The following is a 21,753-nucleotide window of genomic DNA, read 5'->3' on the forward strand; positions in this document are numbered from 1 at the left end:
CATGTAACAGTGAGAAACACACTGTCTTGGCGAAATAAAGCGTTTTTCAACCACTTCATATAAATCGCTGTAACTTTTGATAGAAGACTCAGACAAACATGTTTATGGCTTTATCTTATAGAACTCAATATCCCCGTGCTGGGCAAACAGGTTTTGCAGCCGTTTGAGCTAAGATTTTAAAATTATTCACATAATGAAAACCTATACTTTGTTTCAGGCGAGTTTCCCATTCAAATGCATGTAACAGTGAGAAACGCATTGTCTTGGCGAAATAAAGCGTTTTCGTACAACTTCATATAAATCGCTGTAACTTGTAATAGAAGACTCAGACAAACATGTTTATGGCTTTATCTTATAGAACTCAATATCCCCGTGCTGGGCAAACAGGTTTTGCAGCCGTTTGAGCTAAGATTTTAAAATTATTCACATAATGAAAACCTATACTTTGTTTCAGGCGAGTTTCCCATTCAAATGCATGTAACAGTGAGAAACGCATTGTCTTGGCGAAATAAAGCGTTTTCGTACAACTTCATATAAATCGCTGTAACTTTTGATAGAAGACTCAGACAAACATGTTTATGGCTTTATATTATAGAACTCAATATCCCCGTGCTGGGCAAACAGGTTTTGCAGCCGTTTGAGCTAAGATTTTAAAATTATTCACATAATGAAAACCTATACTTTGTCTCGGGCGAGTTTCCCATTCAAATGCATGTAACAGTGAGAAACACACTGTCTTGGCGAAATAAAGCGTTTTTCAACCACTTCATATAAATCGCTGTAACTTTTGATAGAAGACTCAGACAAACATGTTTATGGCTTTATCTTATAGAACTCAATATCCCCGTGCTGGGCAAACAGGTTTTGCAGCCGTTTGAGCTAAGATTTTAAAATTATTCACATAATGAAAACCTATACTTTGTCTCGGGCGAGTTTCCCATTCAAATGCATGTAACAGTGAGAAACGCATTGTCTTGGCGAAATAAAGCGTTTTTCAACCACTTCATATAAATCGCTGTAACTTTTGATAGAAGACTCAGACAAACATGTTTATGGCTTTATCTTATAGAACTCAATATCCCCGTGCTGGGCAAACAGGTTTTGCAGCCGTTTGAGCTAAGATTTTAAAATTATTCACATAATGAAAACCTATACTTTGTTTCAGGCGAGTTTCCCATTCAAATGCATGTAACAGTGAGAAACGCATTGTCTTGGCGAAATAAAGCGTTTTCGTACAACTTCATATAAATCGCTGTAACTTGTAATAGAAGACTCAGACAAACATGTTTATGGCTTTATCTTATAGAACTCAATATCCCCGTGCTGGGCAAACAGGTTTTGCAGCCGTTTGAGCTAAGATTTTAAAATTATTCACATAATGAAAACCTATACTTTGTTTCAGGCGAGTTCCCCATTCAAATGCATGTAACAGTGAGAAACACACTGTCTTGGCGAAATAAAGCGTTTTCGTACAACTTCATATAAATCGCTGTAACTTTTGATAGAAGACTCAGACAAACATGTTTATGGCTTTATCTTATAGAACTCAATATCCCCGTGCTGGGCAAACAGGTTTTGCAGCCGTTTGAGCTAAGATTTTAAAATTATTCACATAATGAAAACCTATACTTTGTCTCGGGCGAGTTTCCCATTCAAATGCATGTAACAGTGAGAAACACACTGTCTTGGCGAAATAAAGCGTTTTTCAACCACTTCATATAAATCGCTGTAACTTTTGATAGAAGACTCAGACAAACATGTTTATGGCTTTATCTTATAGAACTCAATATCCCCGTGCTGGGCAAACAGGTTTTGCAGCCGTTTGAGCTAAGATTTTAAAATTATTCACATAATGAAAACCTATACTTTGTTTCAGGCGAGTTTCCCATTCAAATGCATGTAACAGTGAGAAACGCATTGTCTTGGCGAAATAAAGCGTTTTCGTACAACTTCATATAAATCGCTGTAACTTTTGATAGAAGACTCAGACAAACATGTTTATGGCTTTATCTTATAGAACTCAATATCCCCGTGCTGGGCAAACAGGTTTTGCAGCCGTTTGAGCTAAGATTTTAAAATTATTCACATAATGAAAACCTATACTTTGTCTCGGGCGAGTTTCCCATTCAAATGCATGTAACAGTGAGAAACACACTGTCTTGGCGAAATAAAGCGTTTTTCAACCACTTCATATAAATCGCTGTAACTTTTGATAGAAGACTCAGACAAACATGTTTATGGCTTTATCTTATAGAACTCAATATCCCCGTGCTGGGCAAACAGGTTTTGCAGCCGTTTGAGCTAAGATTTTAAAATTATTCACATAATGAAAACCTATACTTTGTTTCAGGCGAGTTTCCCATTCAAATGCATGTAACAGTGAGAAACGCATTGTCTTGGCGAAATAAAGCGTTTTTCAACCACTTCATATAAATCGCTGTAACTTTTGATAGAAGACTCAGACAAACATGTTTATGGCTTTATCTTATAGAACTCAATATCCCCGTGCTGGGCAAACAGGTTTTGCAGCCGTTTGAGCTAAGATTTTAAAATTATTCACATAATGAAAACCTATACTTTGTTTCAGGCGAGTTTCCCATTCAAATGCATGTAACAGTGAGAAACGCATTGTCTTGGCGAAATAAAGCGTTTTCGTACAACTTCATATAAATCGCTGTAACTTGTAATAGAAGACTCAGACAAACATGTTTATGGCTTTATCTTATAGAACTCAATATCCCCGTGCTGGGCAAACAGGTTTTGCAGCCGTTTGAGCTAAGATTTTAAAATTATTCACATAATGAAAACCTATACTTTGTTTCAGGCGAGTTCCCCATTCAAATGCATGTAACAGTGAGAAACACACTGTCTTGGCGAAATAAAGCGTTTTCGTACAACTTCATATAAATCGCTGTAACTTTTGATAGAAGACTCAGACAAACATGTTTATGGCTTTATCTTATAGAACTCAATATCCCCGTGCTGGGCAAACAGGTTTTGCAGCCGTTTGAGCTAAGATTTTAAAATTATTCACATAATGAAAACCTATACTTTGTCTCGGGCGAGTTTCCCATTCAAATGCATGTAACAGTGAGAAACACACTGTCTTGGCGAAATAAAGCGTTTTTCAACCACTTCATATAAATCGCTGTAACTTTTGATAGAAGACTCAGACAAACATGTTTATGGCTTTATCTTATAGAACTCAATATCCCCGTGCTGGGCAAACAGGTTTTGCAGCCGTTTGAGCTAAGATTTTAAAATTATTCACATAATGAAAACCTATACTTTGTTTCAGGCGAGTTTCCCATTCAAATGCATGTAACAGTGAGAAACGCATTGTCTTGGCGAAATAAAGCGTTTTCGTACAACTTCATATAAATCGCTGTAACTTTTGATAGAAGACTCAGACAAACATGTTTATGGCTTTATCTTATAGAACTCAATATCCCCGTGCTGGGCAAACAGGTTTTGCAGCCGTTTGAGCTAAGATTTTAAAATTATTCACATAATGAAAACCTATACTTTGTCTCGGGCGAGTTTCCCATTCAAATGCATGTAACAGTGAGAAACGCATTGTCTTGGCGAAATAAAGCGTTTTTCAACCACTTCATATAAATCGCTGTAACTTTTGATAGAAGACTCAGACAAACATGTTTATGGCTTTATCTTATAGAACTCAATATCCCCGTGCTGGGCAAACAGGTTTTGCAGCCGTTTGAGCTAAGATTTTAAAATTATTCACATAATGAAAACCTATACTTTGTCTCGGGCGAGTTTCCCATTCAAATGCATGTAACAGTGAGAAACACACTGTCTTGGCGAAATAAAGCGTTTTTCAACCACTTCATATAAATCGCTGTAACTTTTGATAGAAGACTCAGACAAACATGTTTATGGCTTTATCTTATAGAACTCAATATCCCCGTGCTGGGCAAACAGGTTTTGCAGCCGTTTGAGCTAAGATTTTAAAATTATTCACATAATGAAAACCTATACTTTGTTTCAGGCGAGTTTCCCATTCAAATGCATGTAACAGTGAGAAACGCATTGTCTTGGCGAAATAAAGCGTTTTCGTACAACTTCATATAAATCGCTGTAACTTTTGATAGAAGACTCAGACAAACATGTTTATGGCTTTATCTTATAGAACTCAATATCCCCGTGCTGGGCAAACAGGTTTTGCAGCCGTTTGAGCTAAGATTTTAAAATTATTCACATAATGAAAACCTATACTTTGTTTCAGGCGAGTTTCCCATTCAAATGCATGTAACAGTGAGAAACGCATTGTCTTGGCGAAATAAAGCGTTTTTGAACAACTTCATATAAATCGCTGTAACTTTTGATAGAAGACTCAGACAAACATGTTTATGGCTTTATCTTATAGAACTCAATATCCCCTGTGCTGGGCAAACAGGTTTCGCAGCCGTTTGAGCTAAGATTTTAAAATTATTCACATAATGAAAACCTATACTTTGTCTCGGGCGAGTTTCCCATTCAAATGCATGTAACAGTGAGAAACACACTGTCTTGGCGAAATAAAGCGTTTTTCAACCACTTCATATAAATCGCTGTAACTTTTGATAGAAGACTCAGACAAACATGTTTATGGCTTTATCTTATAGAACTCAATATCCCCGTGCTGGGCAAACAGGTTTTGCAGCCGTTTGAGCTAAGATTTTAAAATTATTCACATAATGAAAACCTATACTTTGTTTCAGGCGAGTTTCCCATTCAAATGCATGTAACAGTGAGAAACGCATTGTCTTGGCGAAATAAAGCGTTTTTCAACCACTTCATATAAATCGCTGTAACTTTTGATAGAAGACTCAGACAAACATGTTTATGGCTTTATCATATAGAACTCAATATCCCCGTGCTGGGCAAACAGGTTTTGCAGCCGTTTGAGCTAAGATTTTAAAATTATTCACATAATGAAAACCTATACTTTGTTTCAGGCGAGTTTCCCATTCAAATGCATGTAACAGTGAGAAACGCATTGTCTTGGCGAAATAAAGCGTTTTCGTACAACTTCATATAAATCGCTGTAACTTTTGATAGAAGACTCAGACAAACATGTTTATGGCTTTATCTTATAGAACTCAATATCCCCGTGCTGGGCAAACAGGTTTTGCAGCCGTTTGAGCTAAGATTTTAAAATTATTCACATAATGAAAACCTATACTTTGTCTCGGGCGAGTTTCCCATTCAAATGCATGTAACAGTGAGAAACGCATTGTCTTGGCGAAATAAAGCGTTTTTCAACCACTTCATATAAATCGCTGTAACTTTTGATAGAAGACTCAGACAAACATGTTTATGGCTTTATCTTATAGAACTCAATATCCCCGTGCTGGGCAAACAGGTTTTGCAGCCGTTTGAGCTAAGATTTTAAAATTATTCACATAATGAAAACCTATACTTTGTCTCGGGCGAGTTTCCCATTCAAATGCATGTAACAGTGAGAAACACACTGTCTTGGCGAAATAAAGCGTTTTTCAACCACTTCATATAAATCGCTGTAACTTTTGATAGAAGACTCAGACAAACATGTTTATGGCTTTATCTTATAGAACTCAATATCCCCGTGCTGGGCAAACAGGTTTTGCAGCCGTTTGAGCTAAGATTTTAAAATTATTCACATAATGAAAACCTATACTTTGTTTCAGGCGAGTTTCCCATTCAAATGCATGTAACAGTGAGAAACGCATTGTCTTGGCGAAATAAAGCGTTTTTCAACCACTTCATATAAATCGCTGTAACTTTTGATAGAAGACTCAGACAAACATGTTTATGGCTTTATCATATAGAACTCAATATCCCCGTGCTGGGCAAACAGGTTTTGCAGCCGTTTGAGCTAAGATTTTAAAATTATTCACATAATGAAAACCTATACTTTGTTTCAGGCGAGTTTCCCATTCAAATGCATGTAACAGTGAGAAACGCATTGTCTTGGCGAAATAAAGCGTTTTCGTACAACTTCATATAAATCGCTGTAACTTTTGATAGAAGACTCAGACAAACATGTTTATGGCTTTATCTTATAGAACTCAATATCCCCGTGCTGGGCAAACAGGTTTTGCAGCCGTTTGAGCTAAGATTTTAAAATTATTCACATAATGAAAACCTATACTTTGTCTCGGGCGAGTTTCCCATTCAAATGCATGTAACAGTGAGAAACACACTGTCCTGGCGAAATAAAGCGTTTTTCAACCACTTCATATAAATCGCTGTAACTTTTGATAGAAGACTCAGACAAACATGTTTATGGCTTTATCTTATAGAACTCAATATCCCCGTGCTGGGCAAACAGGTTTTGCAGCCGATTGAGCTAAGATTTTAAAATTATTCACATAATGAAAACCTATACTTTGTTTCAGGCGAGTTTCCCATTCAAATGCATGTAACAGTGAGAAACGCATTGTCTTGGCGAAATAAAGCGTTTTCGTACAACTTCATATAAATCGCTGTAACTTGTAATAGAAGACTCAGACAAACATGTTTATGGCTTTATCTTATAGAACTCAATATCCCCGTGCTGGGCAAACAGGTTTTGCAGCCGTTTGAGCTAAGATTTTAAAATTATTCACATAATGAAAACCTATACTTTGTCTCGGGCGAGTTTCCCATTCAAATGCATGTAACAGTGAGAAACACACTGTCTTGGCGAAATAAAGCGTTTTTCAACCACTTCATATAAATCGCTGTAACTTTTGATAGAAGACTCAGACAAACATGTTTATGGCTTTATCTTATAGAACTCAATATCCCCGTGCTGGGCAAACAGGTTTTGCAGCCGATTGAGCTAAGATTTTAAAATTATTCACATAATGAAAACCTATACTTTGTCTCGGGCGAGTTTCCCATTCAAATGCATGTAACAGTGAGAAACGCATTGTCTTGGCGAAATAAAGCGTTTTTCAACCACTTCATATAAATCGCTGTAACTTTTGATAGAAGACTCAGACAAACATGTTTATGGCTTTATCTTATAGAACTCAATATCCCCGTGCTGGGCAAACAGGTTTTGCAGCCGTTTGAGCTAAGATTTTAAAATTATTCACATAATGAAAACCTATACTTTGTTTCAGGCGAGTTTCCCATTCAAATGCATGTAACAGTGAGAAACGCATTGTCTTGGCGAAATAAAGCGTTTTCGTACAACTTCATATAAATCGCTGTAACTTGTAATAGAAGACTCAGACAAACATGTTTATGGCTTTATCTTATAGAACTCAATATCCCCGTGCTGGGCAAACAGGTTTTGCAGCCGTTTGAGCTAAGATTTTAAAATTATTCACATAATGAAAACCTATACTTTGTCTCGGGCGAGTTTCCCATTCAAATGCATGTAACAGTGAGAAACACACTGTCTTGGCGAAATAAAGCGTTTTTCAACCACTTCATATAAATCGCTGTAACTTTTGATAGAAGACTCAGACAAACATGTTTATGGCTTTATCTTATAGAACTCAATATCCCCGTGCTGGGCAAACAGGTTTTGCAGCCGTTTGAGCTAAGATTTTAAAATTATTCACATAATGAAAACCTATACTTTGTTTCAGGCGAGTTTCCCATTCAAATGCATGTAACAGTGAGAAACGCATTGTCTTGGCGAAATAAAGCGTTTTCGTACAACTTCATATAAATCGCTGTAACTTGTAATAGAAGACTCAGACAAACATGTTTATGGCTTTATCTTATAGAACTCAATATCCCCGTGCTGGGCAAACAGGTTTTGCAGCCGTTTGAGCTAAGATTTTAAAATTATTCACATAATGAAAACCTATACTTTGTTTCAGGCGAGTTTCCCATTCAAATGCATGTAACAGTGAGAAACGCATTGTCTTGGCGAAATAAAGCGTTTTTCAACCACTTCATATAAATCGCTGTAACTTTTGATAGAAGACTCAGACAAACATGTTTATGGCTTTATCTTATAGAACTCAATATCCCCTGTGCTGGGCAAACAGGTTTCGCAGCCGTTTGAGCTAAGATTTTAAAATTATTCACATAATGAAAACCTATACTTTGTCTCGGGCGAGTTTCCCATTCAAATGCATGTAACAGTGAGAAACACACTGTCTTGGCGAAATAAAGCGTTTTTCAACCACTTCATATAAATCGCTGTAACTTTTGATAGAAGACTCAGACAAACATGTTTATGGCTTTATCTTATAGAACTCAATATCCCCGTGCTGGGCAAACAGGTTTTGCAGCCGTTTGAGCTAAGATTTTAAAATTATTCACATAATGAAAACCTATACTTTGTTTCAGGCGAGTTTCCCATTCAAATGCATGTAACAGTGAGAAACGCATTGTCTTGGCGAAATAAAGCGTTTTTCAACCACTTCATATAAATCGCTGTAACTTTTGATAGAAGACTCAGACAAACATGTTTATGGCTTTATCTTATAGAACTCAATATCCCCTGTGCTGGGCAAACAGGTTTCGCAGCCGTTTGAGCTAAGATTTTAAAATTATTCACATAATGAAAACCTATACTTTGTCTCGGGCGAGTTTCCCATTCAAATGCATGTAACAGTGAGAAACACACTGTCTTGGCGAAATAAAGCGTTTTTCAACCACTTCATATAAATCGCTGTAACTTTTGATAGAAGACTCAGACAAACATGTTTATGGCTTTATCTTATAGAACTCAATATCCCCGTGCTGGGCAAACAGGTTTTGCAGCCGTTTGAGCTAAGATTTTAAAATTATTCACATAATGAAAACCTATACTTTGTTTCAGGCGAGTTTCCCATTCAAATGCATGTAACAGTGAGAAACGCATTGTCTTGGCGAAATAAAGCGTTTTTCAACCACTTCATATAAATCGCTGTAACTTTTGATAGAAGACTCAGACAAACATGTTTATGGCTTTATCTTATAGAACTCAATATCCCCGTGCTGGGCAAACAGGTTTTGCAGCCGTTTGAGCTAAGATTTTAAAATTATTCACATAATGAAAACCTATACTTTGTTTCAGGCGAGTTTCCCATTCAAATGCATGTAACAGTGAGAAACGCATTGTCTTGGCGAAATAAAGCGTTTTTCAACCACTTCATATAAATCGCTGTAACTTTTGATAGAAGACTCAGACAAACATGTTTATGGCTTTATCATATAGAACTCAATATCCCCGTGCTGGGCAAACAGGTTTTGCAGCCGTTTGAGCTAAGATTTTAAAATTATTCACATAATGAAAACCTATACTTTGTTTCAGGCGAGTTTCCCATTCAAATGCATGTAACAGTGAGAAACGCATTGTCTTGGCGAAATAAAGCGTTTTCGTACAACTTCATATAAATCGCTGTAACTTTTGATAGAAGACTCAGACAAACATGTTTATGGCTTTATCTTATAGAACTCAATATCCCCGTGCTGGGCAAACAGGTTTTGCAGCCGTTTGAGCTAAGATTTTAAAATTATTCACATAATGAAAACCTATACTTTGTCTCGGGCGAGTTTCCCATTCAAATGCATGTAACAGTGAGAAACACACTGTCCTGGCGAAATAAAGCGTTTTTCAACCACTTCATATAAATCGCTGTAACTTTTGATAGAAGACTCAGACAAACATGTTTATGGCTTTATCTTATAGAACTCAATATCCCCGTGCTGGGCAAACAGGTTTTGCAGCCGATTGAGCTAAGATTTTAAAATTATTCACATAATGAAAACCTATACTTTGTTTCAGGCGAGTTTCCCATTCAAATGCATGTAACAGTGAGAAACGCATTGTCTTGGCGAAATAAAGCGTTTTCGTACAACTTCATATAAATCGCTGTAACTTGTAATAGAAGACTCAGACAAACATGTTTATGGCTTTATCTTATAGAACTCAATATCCCCGTGCTGGGCAAACAGGTTTTGCAGCCGTTTGAGCTAAGATTTTAAAATTATTCACATAATGAAAACCTATACTTTGTCTCGGGCGAGTTTCCCATTCAAATGCATGTAACAGTGAGAAACACACTGTCTTGGCGAAATAAAGCGTTTTTCAACCACTTCATATAAATCGCTGTAACTTTTGATAGAAGACTCAGACAAACATGTTTATGGCTTTATCTTATAGAACTCAATATCCCCGTGCTGGGCAAACAGGTTTTGCAGCCGATTGAGCTAAGATTTTAAAATTATTCACATAATGAAAACCTATACTTTGTCTCGGGCGAGTTTCCCATTCAAATGCATGTAACAGTGAGAAACGCATTGTCTTGGCGAAATAAAGCGTTTTTCAACCACTTCATATAAATCGCTGTAACTTTTGATAGAAGACTCAGACAAACATGTTTATGGCTTTATCTTATAGAACTCAATATCCCCGTGCTGGGCAAACAGGTTTTGCAGCCGTTTGAGCTAAGATTTTTAAATTATTCACATAATGAAAACCTATACTTTGTTTCAGGCGAGTTTCCCATTCAAATGCATGTAACAGTGAGAAACACACTGTCTTGGCGAAATAAAGCGTTTTTCAACCACTTCATATAAATCGCTGTAACTTTTGATAGAAGACTCAGACAAACATGTTTATGGCTTTATCTTATAGAACTCAATATCCCCGTGCTGGGCAAACAGGTTTTGCAGCCGTTTGAGCTAAGATTTTAAAATTATTCACATAATGAAAACCTATACTTTGTTTCAGGCGAGTTTCCCATTCAAATGCATGTAACAGTGAGAAACGCATTGTCTTGGCGAAATAAAGCGTTTTTCAACCACTTCATATAAATCGCTGTAACTTTTGATAGAAGACTCAGACAAACATGTTTATGGCTTTATCTTATAGAACTCAATATCCCCGTGCTGGGCAAACAGGTTTTGCAGCCGTTTGAGCTAAGATTTTAAAATTATTCACATAATGAAAACCTATACTTTGTTTCAGGCGAGTTTCCCATTCAAATGCATGTAACAGTGAGAAACGCATTGTCTTGGCGAAATAAAGCGTTTTCGTACAACTTCATATAAATCGCTGTAACTTGTAATAGAAGACTCAGACAAACATGTTTATGGCTTTATCTTATAGAACTCAATATCCCCGTGCTGGGCAAACAGGTTTTGCAGCCGTTTGAGCTAAGATTTTAAAATTATTCACATAATGAAAACCTATACTTTGTCTCGGGCGAGTTTCCCATTCAAATGCATGTAACAGTGAGAAACACACTGTCTTGGCGAAATAAAGCGTTTTTCAACCACTTCATATAAATCGCTGTAACTTTTGATAGAAGACTCAGACAAACATGTTTATGGCTTTATCTTATAGAACTCAATATCCCCGTGCTGGGCAAACAGGTTTTGCAGCCGTTTGAGCTAAGATTTTAAAATTATTCACATAATGAAAACCTATACTTTGTTTCAGGCGAGTTTCCCATTCAAATGCATGTAACAGTGAGAAACGCATTGTCTTGGCGAAATAAAGCGTTTTCGTACAACTTCATATAAATCGCTGTAACTTGTAATAGAAGACTCAGACAAACATGTTTATGGCTTTATCTTATAGAACTCAATATCCCCGTGCTGGGCAAACAGGTTTTGCAGCCGTTTGAGCTAAGATTTTAAAATTATTCACATAATGAAAACCTATACTTTGTTTCAGGCGAGTTTCCCATTCAAATGCATGTAACAGTGAGAAACACACTGTCTTGGCGAAATAAAGCGTTTTTCAACCACTTCATATAAATCGCTGTAACTTTTGATAGAAGACTCAGACAAACATGTTTATGGCTTTATCTTATAGAACTCAATATCCCCGTGCTGGGCAAACAGGTTTTGCAGCCGTTTGAGCTAAGATTTTAAAATTATTCACATAATGAAAACCTATACTTTGTTTCAGGCGAGTTTCCCATTCAAATGCATGTAACAGTGAGAAACGCATTGTCTTGGCGAAATAAAGCGTTTTTCAACCACTTCATATAAATCGCTGTAACTTTTGATAGAAGACTCAGACAAACATGTTTATGGCTTTATCTTATAGAACTCAATATCCCCGTGCTGGGCAAACAGGTTTTGCAGCCGTTTGAGCTAAGATTTTAAAATTATTCACATAATGAAAACCTATACTTTGTCTCGGGCGAGTTTCCCATTCAAATGCATGTAACAGTGAGAAACACACTGTCTTGGCGAAATAAAGCGTTTTTCAACCACTTCATATAAATCGCTGTAACTTTTGATAGAAGACTCAGACAAACATGTTTATGGCTTTATCTTATAGAACTCAATATCCCCGTGCTGGGCAAACAGGTTTTGCAGCCGTTTGAGCTAAGATTTTAAAATTATTCACATAATGAAAACCTATACTTTGTTTCAGGCGAGTTTCCCATTCAAATGCATGTAACAGTGAGAAACGCATTGTCTTGGCGAAATAAAGCGTTTTTGAACAACTTCATATAAATCGCTGTAACTTTTGATAGAAGACTCAGACAAACATGTTTATGGCTTTATCTTATAGAACTCAATATCCCCGTGCTGGGCAAACAGGTTTCGCAGCCGTTTGAGCTAAGATTTTAAAATTATTCACATAATGAAAACCTATACTTTGTTTCAGGCGAGTTTCCCATTCAAATGCATGTAACAGTGAGAAACACACTGTCTTGGCGAAATAAAGCGTTTTTCAACCACTTCATATAAATCGCTGTAACTTTTGATAGAAGACTCAGACAAACATGTTTATGGCTTTATCTTATAGAACTCAATATCCCCGTGCTGGGCAAACAGGTTTTGCAGCCGTTTGAGCTAAGATTTTAAAATTATTCACATAATGAAAACCTATACTTTGTTTCAGGCGAGTTTCCCATTCAAATGCATGTAACAGTGAGAAACGCATTGTCTTGGCGAAATAAAGCGTTTTTCAACCACTTCATATAAATCGCTGTAACTTTTGATAGAAGACTCAGACAAACATGTTTATGGCTTTATCTTATAGAACTCAATATCCCCGTGCTGGGCAAACAGGTTTTGCAGCCGATTGAGCTAAGATTTTAAAATTATTCACATAATGAAAACCTATACTTTGTTTCAGGCGAGTTTCCCATTCAAATGCATGTAACAGTGAGAAACGCATTGTCTTGGCGAAATAAAGCGTTTTCGTACAACTTCATATAAATCGCTGTAACTTGTAATAGAAGACTCAGACAAACATGTTTATGGCTTTATCTTATAGAACTCAATATCCCCGTGCTGGGCAAACAGGTTTTGCAGCCGTTTGAGCTAAGATTTTAAAATTATTCACATAATGAAAACCTATACTTTGTCTCGGGCGAGTTTCCCATTCAAATGCATGTAACAGTGAGAAACACACTGTCTTGGCGAAATAAAGCGTTTTTCAACCACTTCATATAAATCGCTGTAACTTTTGATAGAAGACTCAGACAAACATGTTTATGGCTTTATCTTATAGAACTCAATATCCCCGTGCTGGGCAAACAGGTTTTGCAGCCGATTGAGCTAAGATTTTAAAATTATTCACATAATGAAAACCTATACTTTGTCTCGGGCGAGTTTCCCATTCAAATGCATGTAACAGTGAGAAACGCATTGTCTTGGCGAAATAAAGCGTTTTTCAACCACTTCATATAAATCGCTGTAACTTTTGATAGAAGACTCAGACAAACATGTTTATGGCTTTATCTTATAGAACTCAATATCCCCGTGCTGGGCAAACAGGTTTTGCAGCCGTTTGAGCTAAGATTTTAAAATTATTCACATAATGAAAACCTATACTTTGTTTCAGGCGAGTTTCCCATTCAAATGCATGTAACAGTGAGAAACACACTGTCTTGGCGAAATAAAGCGTTTTTCAACCACTTCATATAAATCGCTGTAACTTTTGATAGAAGACTCAGACAAACATGTTTATGGCTTTATCTTATAGAACTCAATATCCCCGTGCTGGGCAAACAGGTTTTGCAGCCGTTTGAGCTAAGATTTTAAAATTATTCACATAATGAAAACCTATACTTTGTTTCAGGCGAGTTTCCCATTCAAATGCATGTAACAGTGAGAAACGCATTGTCTTGGCGAAATAAAGCGTTTTTCAACCACTTCATATAAATCGCTGTAACTTTTGATAGAAGACTCAGACAAACATGTTTATGGCTTTATCTTATAGAACTCAATATCCCCGTGCTGGGCAAACAGGTTTTGCAGCCGTTTGAGCTAAGATTTTAAAATTATTCACATAATGAAAACCTATACTTTGTTTCAGGCGAGTTTCCCATTCAAATGCATGTAACAGTGAGAAACGCATTGTCTTGGCGAAATAAAGCGTTTTCGTACAACTTCATATAAATCGCTGTAACTTGTAATAGAAGACTCAGACAAACATGTTTATGGCTTTATCTTATAGAACTCAATATCCCCGTGCTGGGCAAACAGGTTTTGCAGCCGTTTGAGCTAAGATTTTAAAATTATTCACATAATGAAAACCTATACTTTGTCTCGGGCGAGTTTCCCATTCAAATGCATGTAACAGTGAGAAACACACTGTCTTGGCGAAATAAAGCGTTTTTCAACCACTTCATATAAATCGCTGTAACTTTTGATAGAAGACTCAGACAAACATGTTTATGGCTTTATCTTATAGAACTCAATATCCCCGTGCTGGGCAAACAGGTTTTGCAGCCGTTTGAGCTAAGATTTTAAAATTATTCACATAATGAAAACCTATACTTTGTTTCAGGCGAGTTTCCCATTCAAATGCATGTAACAGTGAGAAACGCATTGTCTTGGCGAAATAAAGCGTTTTCGTACAACTTCATATAAATCGCTGTAACTTGTAATAGAAGACTCAGACAAACATGTTTATGGCTTTATCTTATAGAACTCAATATCCCCGTGCTGGGCAAACAGGTTTTGCAGCCGTTTGAGCTAAGATTTTAAAATTATTCACATAATGAAAACCTATACTTTGTTTCAGGCGAGTTTCCCATTCAAATGCATGTAACAGTGAGAAACGCATTGTCTTGGCGAAATAAAGCGTTTTTCAACCACTTCATATAAATCGCTGTAACTTTTGATAGAAGACTCAGACAAACATGTTTATGGCTTTATCTTATAGAACTCAATATCCCCGTGCTGGGCAAACAGGTTTTGCAGCCGTTTGAGCTAAGATTTTAAAATTATTCACATAATGAAAACCTATACTTTGTTTCAGGCGAGTTTCCCATTCAAATGCATGTAACAGTGAGAAACGCATTGTCTTGGCGAAATAAAGCGTTTTTCAACCACTTCATATAAATCGCTGTAACTTTTGATAGAAGACTCAGACAAACATGTTTATGGCTTTATCTTATAGAACTCAATATCCCCGTGCTGGGCAAACAGGTTTTGCAGCCGTTTGAGCTAAGATTTTAAAATTATTCACATAATGAAAACCTATACTTTGTCTCGGGCGAGTTTCCCATTCAAATGCATGTAACAGTGAGAAACACACTGTCTTGGCGAAATAAAGCGTTTTTCAACCACTTCATATAAATCGCTGTAACTTTTGATAGAAGACTCAGACAAACATGTTTATGGCTTTATCTTATAGAACTCAATATCCCCGTGCTGGGCAAACAGGTTTTGCAGCCGTTTGAGCTAAGATTTTAAAATTATTCACATAATGAAAACCTATACTTTGTTTCAGGCGAGTTTCCCATTCAAATGCATGTAACAGTGAGAAACGCATTGTCTTGGCGAAATAAAGCGTTTTTGAACAACTTCATATAAATCGCTGTAACTTTTGATAGAAGACTCAGACAAACATGTTTATGGCTTTATCTTATAGAACTCAATATCCCCGTGCTGGGCAAACAGGTTTCGCAGCCGTTTGAGCTAAGATTTTAAAATTATTCACATAATGAAAACCTATACTTTGTCTCGGGCGAGTTTCCCATTCAAATGCATGTAACAGTGAGAAACACACTGTCTTGGCGAAATAAAGCGTTTTTCAACCACTTCATATAAATCGCTGTAACTTTTGATAGAAGACTCAGACAAACATGTTTATGGCTTTATCTTATAGAACTCAATATCCCCGTGCTGGGCAAACAGGTTTTGCAGCCGATTGAGCTAAGATTTTAAAATTATTCACATAATGAAAACCTATACTTTGTCTCGGGCGAGTTTCCCATTCAAATGCATGTAACAGTGAGAAACGCATTGTCTTGGCGAAATAAAGCGTTTTTCAACCACTTCATATAAATCGCTGTAACTTTTGATAGAAGACTCAGACAAACATGTTTATGGCTTTATCTTATAGAACTCAATATCCCCGTGCTGGGCAAACAGGTTTTGCAGCCGTTTGAGCTAAGATTTTAAAATTATTCACATAATGAAAACCTATACTTTGTTTCAGGCGAGTTTCCCATTCAAATGCATGTAACAGTGAGAAACGCATTGTCTTGGCGAAATAAAGCGTTTTTGAACAACTTCATATAAATCGCTGTAACTTTTGATAGAAGACTCAGACAAACATGTTTATGGCTTTATCTTATAGAACTCAATATCCCCGTGCTGGGCAAACAGGTTTCGCAGCCGTTTGAGCTAAGATTTTAAAATTATTCACATAATGAAAACCTATACTTTGTCTCGGGCGAGTTTCCCATTCAAATGCATGTAACAGTGAGAAACACACTGTCTTGGCGAAATAAAGCGTTTTTCAACCACTTCATATAAATCGCTGTAACTTTTGATAGAAGACTCAGACAAACATGTTTATGGCTTTATCTTATAGAACTCAATATCCCCGTGCTGGGCAAACAGGTTTTGCAGCCGATTGAGCTAAGATTTTAAAATTATTCACATAATGAAAACCTATACTTTGTCTCGGGCGAGTTTCCCATTCAAATGCATGTAACAGTGAGAAACGCATTGTCTTGGCGAAATAAAGCGTTTTTCAACCACTTCATATAAATCGCTGTAACTTTTGATAGAAGACTCAGACAAACATGTTTATGGCTTTATCTTATAGAACTCAATATCCCCGTGCTGGGCAAACAGGTTTTGCAGCCGTTTGAGCTAAGATTTTAAAATTATTCACATAATGAAAACCTATACTTTGTTTCAGGCGAGTTTCCCATTCAAATGCATGTAACAGTGAGAAACACACTGTCTTGGCGAAATAAAGCGTTTTTCAACCACTTCATATAAATCGCTGTAACTTTTGATAGAAGACTCAGACAAACATGTTTATGGCTTTATCTTATAGAACTCAATATCCCCGTGCTGGGCAAACAGGTTTTGCAGCCGTTTGAGCTAAGATTTTAAAATTATTCACATAATGAAAACCTATACTTTGTTTCAGGCGAGTTTCCCATTCAAATGCATGTAACAGTGAGAAACGCATTGTCTTGGCGAAATAAAGCGTTTTTCAACCACTTCATATAAATCGCTGTAACTTTTGATAGAAGACTCAGACAAACATGTTTATGGCTTTATCTTATAGAACTCAATATCCCCGTGCTGGGCAAACAGGTTTTGCAGCCGTTTGAGCTAAGATTTTAAAATTATTCACATAATGAAAACCTATACTTTGTTTCAGGCGAGTTTCCCATTCAAATGCATGTAACAGTGAGAAACGCATTGTCTTGGCGAAATAAAGCGTTTTCGTACAACTTCATATAAATCGCTGTAACTTGTAATAGAAGACTCAGACAAACATGTTTATGGCTTTATCTTATAGAACTCAATATCCCCGTGCTGGGCAAACAGGTTTTGCAGCCGTTTGAGCTAAGATTTTAAAATTATTCACATAATGAAAACCTATACTTTGTCTCGGGCGAGTTTCCCATTCAAATGCATGTAACAGTGAGAAACACACTGTCTTGGCGAAATAAAGCGTTTTTCAACCACTTCATATAAATCGCTGTAACTTTTGATAGAAGACTCAGACAAACATGTTTATGGCTTTATCTTATAGAACTCAATATCCCCGTGCTGGGCAAACAGGTTTTGCAGCCGTTTGAGCTAAGATTTTAAAATTATTCACATAATGAAAACCTATACTTTGTCTCGGGCGAGTTTCCCATTCAAATGCATGTAACAGTGAGAAACACACTGTCTTGGCGAAATAAAGCGTTTTTCAACCACTTCATATAAATCGCTGTAACTTTTGATAGAAGACTCAGACAAACATGTTTATGGCTTTATCTTATAGAACTCAATATCCCCGTGCTGGGCAAACAGGTTTTGCAGCCGTTTGAGCTAAGATTTTAAAATTATTCACATAATGAAAACCTATACTTTGTTTCAGGCGAGTTTCCCATTCAAATGCATGTAACAGTGAGAAACGCATTGTCTTGGCGAAATAAAGCGTTTTTCAACCACTTCATATAAATCGCTGTAACTTTTGATAGAAGACTCAGACAAACATGTTTATGGCTTTATCTTATAGAACTCAATATCCCCGTGCTGGGCAAACAGGTTTTGCAGCCGTTTGAGCTAAGATTTTAAAATTATTCACATAATGAAAACCTATACTTTGTTTCAGGCGAGTTTCCCATTCAAATGCATGTAACAGTGAGAAACGCATTGTCTTGGCGAAATAAAGCGTTTTCGTACAACTTCATATAAATCGCTGTAACTTGTAATAGAAGACTCAGACAAACATGTTTATGGCTTTATCTTATAGAACTCAATATCCCCGTGCTGGGCAAACAGGTTTTGCAGCCGTTTGAGCTAAGATTTTAAAATTATTCACATAATGAAAACCTATACTTTGTCTCGGGCGAGTTTCCCATTCAAATGCATGTAACAGTGAGAAACACACTGTCTTGGCGAAATAAAGCGTTTTTCAACCACTTCATATAAATCGCTGTAACTTTTGATAGAAGACTCAGACAAACATGTTTATGGCTTTATCTTATAGAACTCAATATCCCCGTGCTGGGCAAACAGGTTTTGCAGCCGTTTGAGCTAAGATTTTAAAATTATTCACATAATGAAAACCTATACTTTGTTTCAGGCGAGTTTCCCATTCAAATGCATGTAACAGTGAGAAACGCATTGTCTTGGCGAAATAAAGCGTTTTCGTACAACTTCATATAAATCGCTGTAACTTGTAATAGAAGACTCAGACAAACATGTTTATGGCTTTATCTTATAGAACTCAATATCCCCGTGCTGGGCAAACAGGTTTTGCAGCCGTTTGAGCTAAGATTTTAAAATTATTCACATAATGAAAACCTATACTTTGTTTCAGGCGAGTTTCCCATTCAAATGCATGTAACAGTGAGAAACGCATTGTCTTGGCGAAATAAAGCGTTTTTCAACCACTTCATATAAATCGCTGTAACTTTTGATAGAAGACTCAGACAAACATGTTTATGGCTTTATCTTATAGAACTCAATATCCCCGTGCTGGGCAAACAGGTTTTGCAGCCGTTTGAGCTAAGATTTTAAAATTATTCACATAATGAAAACCTATACTTTGTTTCAGGCGAGTTTCCCATTCAAATGCATGTAACAGTGAGAAACGCATTGTCTTGGCGAAATAAAGCGTTTTTCAACCACTTCATATAAATCGCTGTAACTTTTGATAGAAGACTCAGACAAACATGTTTATGGCTTTATCTTATAGAACTCAATATCCCCGTGCTGGGCAAACAGGTTTTGCAGCCGTTTGAGCTAAGATTTTAAAATTATTCACATAATGAAAACCTATACTTTGTCTCGGGCGAGTTTCCCATTCAAATGCATGTAACAGTGAGAAACACACTGTCTTGGCGAAATAAAGCGTTTTTCAACCACTTCATATAAATCGCTGTAACTTTTGATAGAAGACTCAGACAAACATGTTTATGGCTTTATCTTATAGAACTCAATATCCCCGTGCTGGGCAAACAGGTTTTGCAGCCGTTTGAGCTAAGATTTTAAAATTATTCACATAATGAAAACCTATACTTTGTTTCAGGCGAGTTTCCCATTCAAATGCATGTAACAGTGAGAAACGCATTGTCTTGGCGAAATAAAGCGTTTTTGAACAACTTCATATAAATCGCTGTAACTTTTGATAGAAGACTCAGACAAACATGTTTATGGCTTTATCTTATAGAACTCAATATCCCCGTGCTGGGCAAACAGGTTTCGCAGCCGTTTGAGCTAAGATTTTAAAATTATTCACATAATGAAAACCTATACTTTGTCTCGGGCGAGTTTCCCATTCAAATGCATGTAACAGTGAGAAACACACTGTCTTGGCGAAATAAAGCGTTTTTCAACCACTTCATATAAATCGCTGTAACTTTTGATAGAAGACTCAGACAAACATGTTTATGGCTTTATCTTATAGAACTCAATATCCCCGTGCTGGGCAAACAGGTTTTGCAGCCGATTGAGCTAAGATTTTAAAATTATTCACATAATGAAAACCTATACTTTGTCTCGGGCGAGTTTCCCATTCAAATGCATGTAACAGTGAGAAACGCATTGTCTTGGCGAAATAAAGCGTTTTTCAACCACTTCATATAAATCGCTGTAACTTTTGATAGAAGACTCAGACAAACATGTTTATGGCTTTATCTTATAGAACTCAATATCCCCGTGCTGGGCAAACAGGTTTTGCAGCCGTTTGAGCTAAGATTTTAAAATTATTCACATAATGAAAACCTATACTTTGTTTCAGGCGAGTTTCCCATTCAAATGCATGTAACAGTGAGAAACGCATTGTCTTGGCGAAATAAAGCGTTTTTGAACAACTTCATATAAATCGCTGTAACTTTTGATAGAAGACTCAGACAAACATGTTTATGGCTTTATCTTATAGAACTCAATATCCCCGTGCTGGGCAAACAGGTTTCGCAGCCGTTTGAGCTAAGATTTTAAAATTATTCACATAATGAAAACCTATACTTTGTCTCGGGCGAGTTTCCCATTCAAATGCATGTAACAGTGAGAAACACACTGTCTTGGCGAAATAAAGCGTTTTTCAACCACTTCATATAAATCGCTGTAACTTTTGATAGAAGACTCAGACAAACATGTTTATGGCTTTATCTTATAGAACTCAATATCCCCGTGCTGGGCAAACAGGTTTTGCAGCCGATTGAGCTAAGATTTTAAAATTATTCACATAATGAAAACCTATACTTTGTCTCGGGCGAGTTTCCCATTCAAATGCATGTAACAGTGAGAAACGCATTGTCTTGGCGAAATAAAGCGTTTTTCAACCACTTCATATAAATCGCTGTAACTTTTGATAGAAGACTCAGACAAACATGTTTATGGCTTTATCTTATAGAACTCAATATCCCCGTGCTGGGCAAACAGGTTTTGCAGCCGTTTGAGCTAAGATTTTAAAATTATTCACATAATGAAAACCTATACTTTGTTTCAGGCGAGTTTCCCATTCAAATGCATGTAACAGTGAGAAACACACTGTCTTGGCGAAATAAAGCGTTTTTCAACCACTTCATATAAATCGCTGTAACTTTTGATAGAAGACTCAGACAAACATGTTTATGGCTTTATCTTATAGAACTCAATATCCCCGTGCTGGGCAAACAGGTTTTGCAGCCGTTTGAGCTAAGATTTTAAAATTATTCACATAATGAAAACCTATACTTTGTTTCAGGCGAGTTTCCCATTCAAATGCATGTAACAGTGAGAAACGCATTGTCTTGGCGAAATAAAGCGTTTTTCAACCACTTCATATAAATCGCTGTAACTTTTGATAGAAGACTCAGACAAACATGTTTATGGCTTTATCTTATAGAACTCAATATCCCCGTGCTGGGCAAACAGGTTTTGCAGCCGTTTGAGCTAAGATTTTAAAAT

Source organism: Maylandia zebra, linkage group LG12 (genome assembly GCF_041146795.1).
Source record: "Maylandia zebra isolate NMK-2024a linkage group LG12, Mzebra_GT3a, whole genome shotgun sequence".
NCBI classification, from domain to species: Eukaryota; Metazoa; Chordata; class Actinopteri; order Cichliformes; family Cichlidae; genus Maylandia; species Maylandia zebra.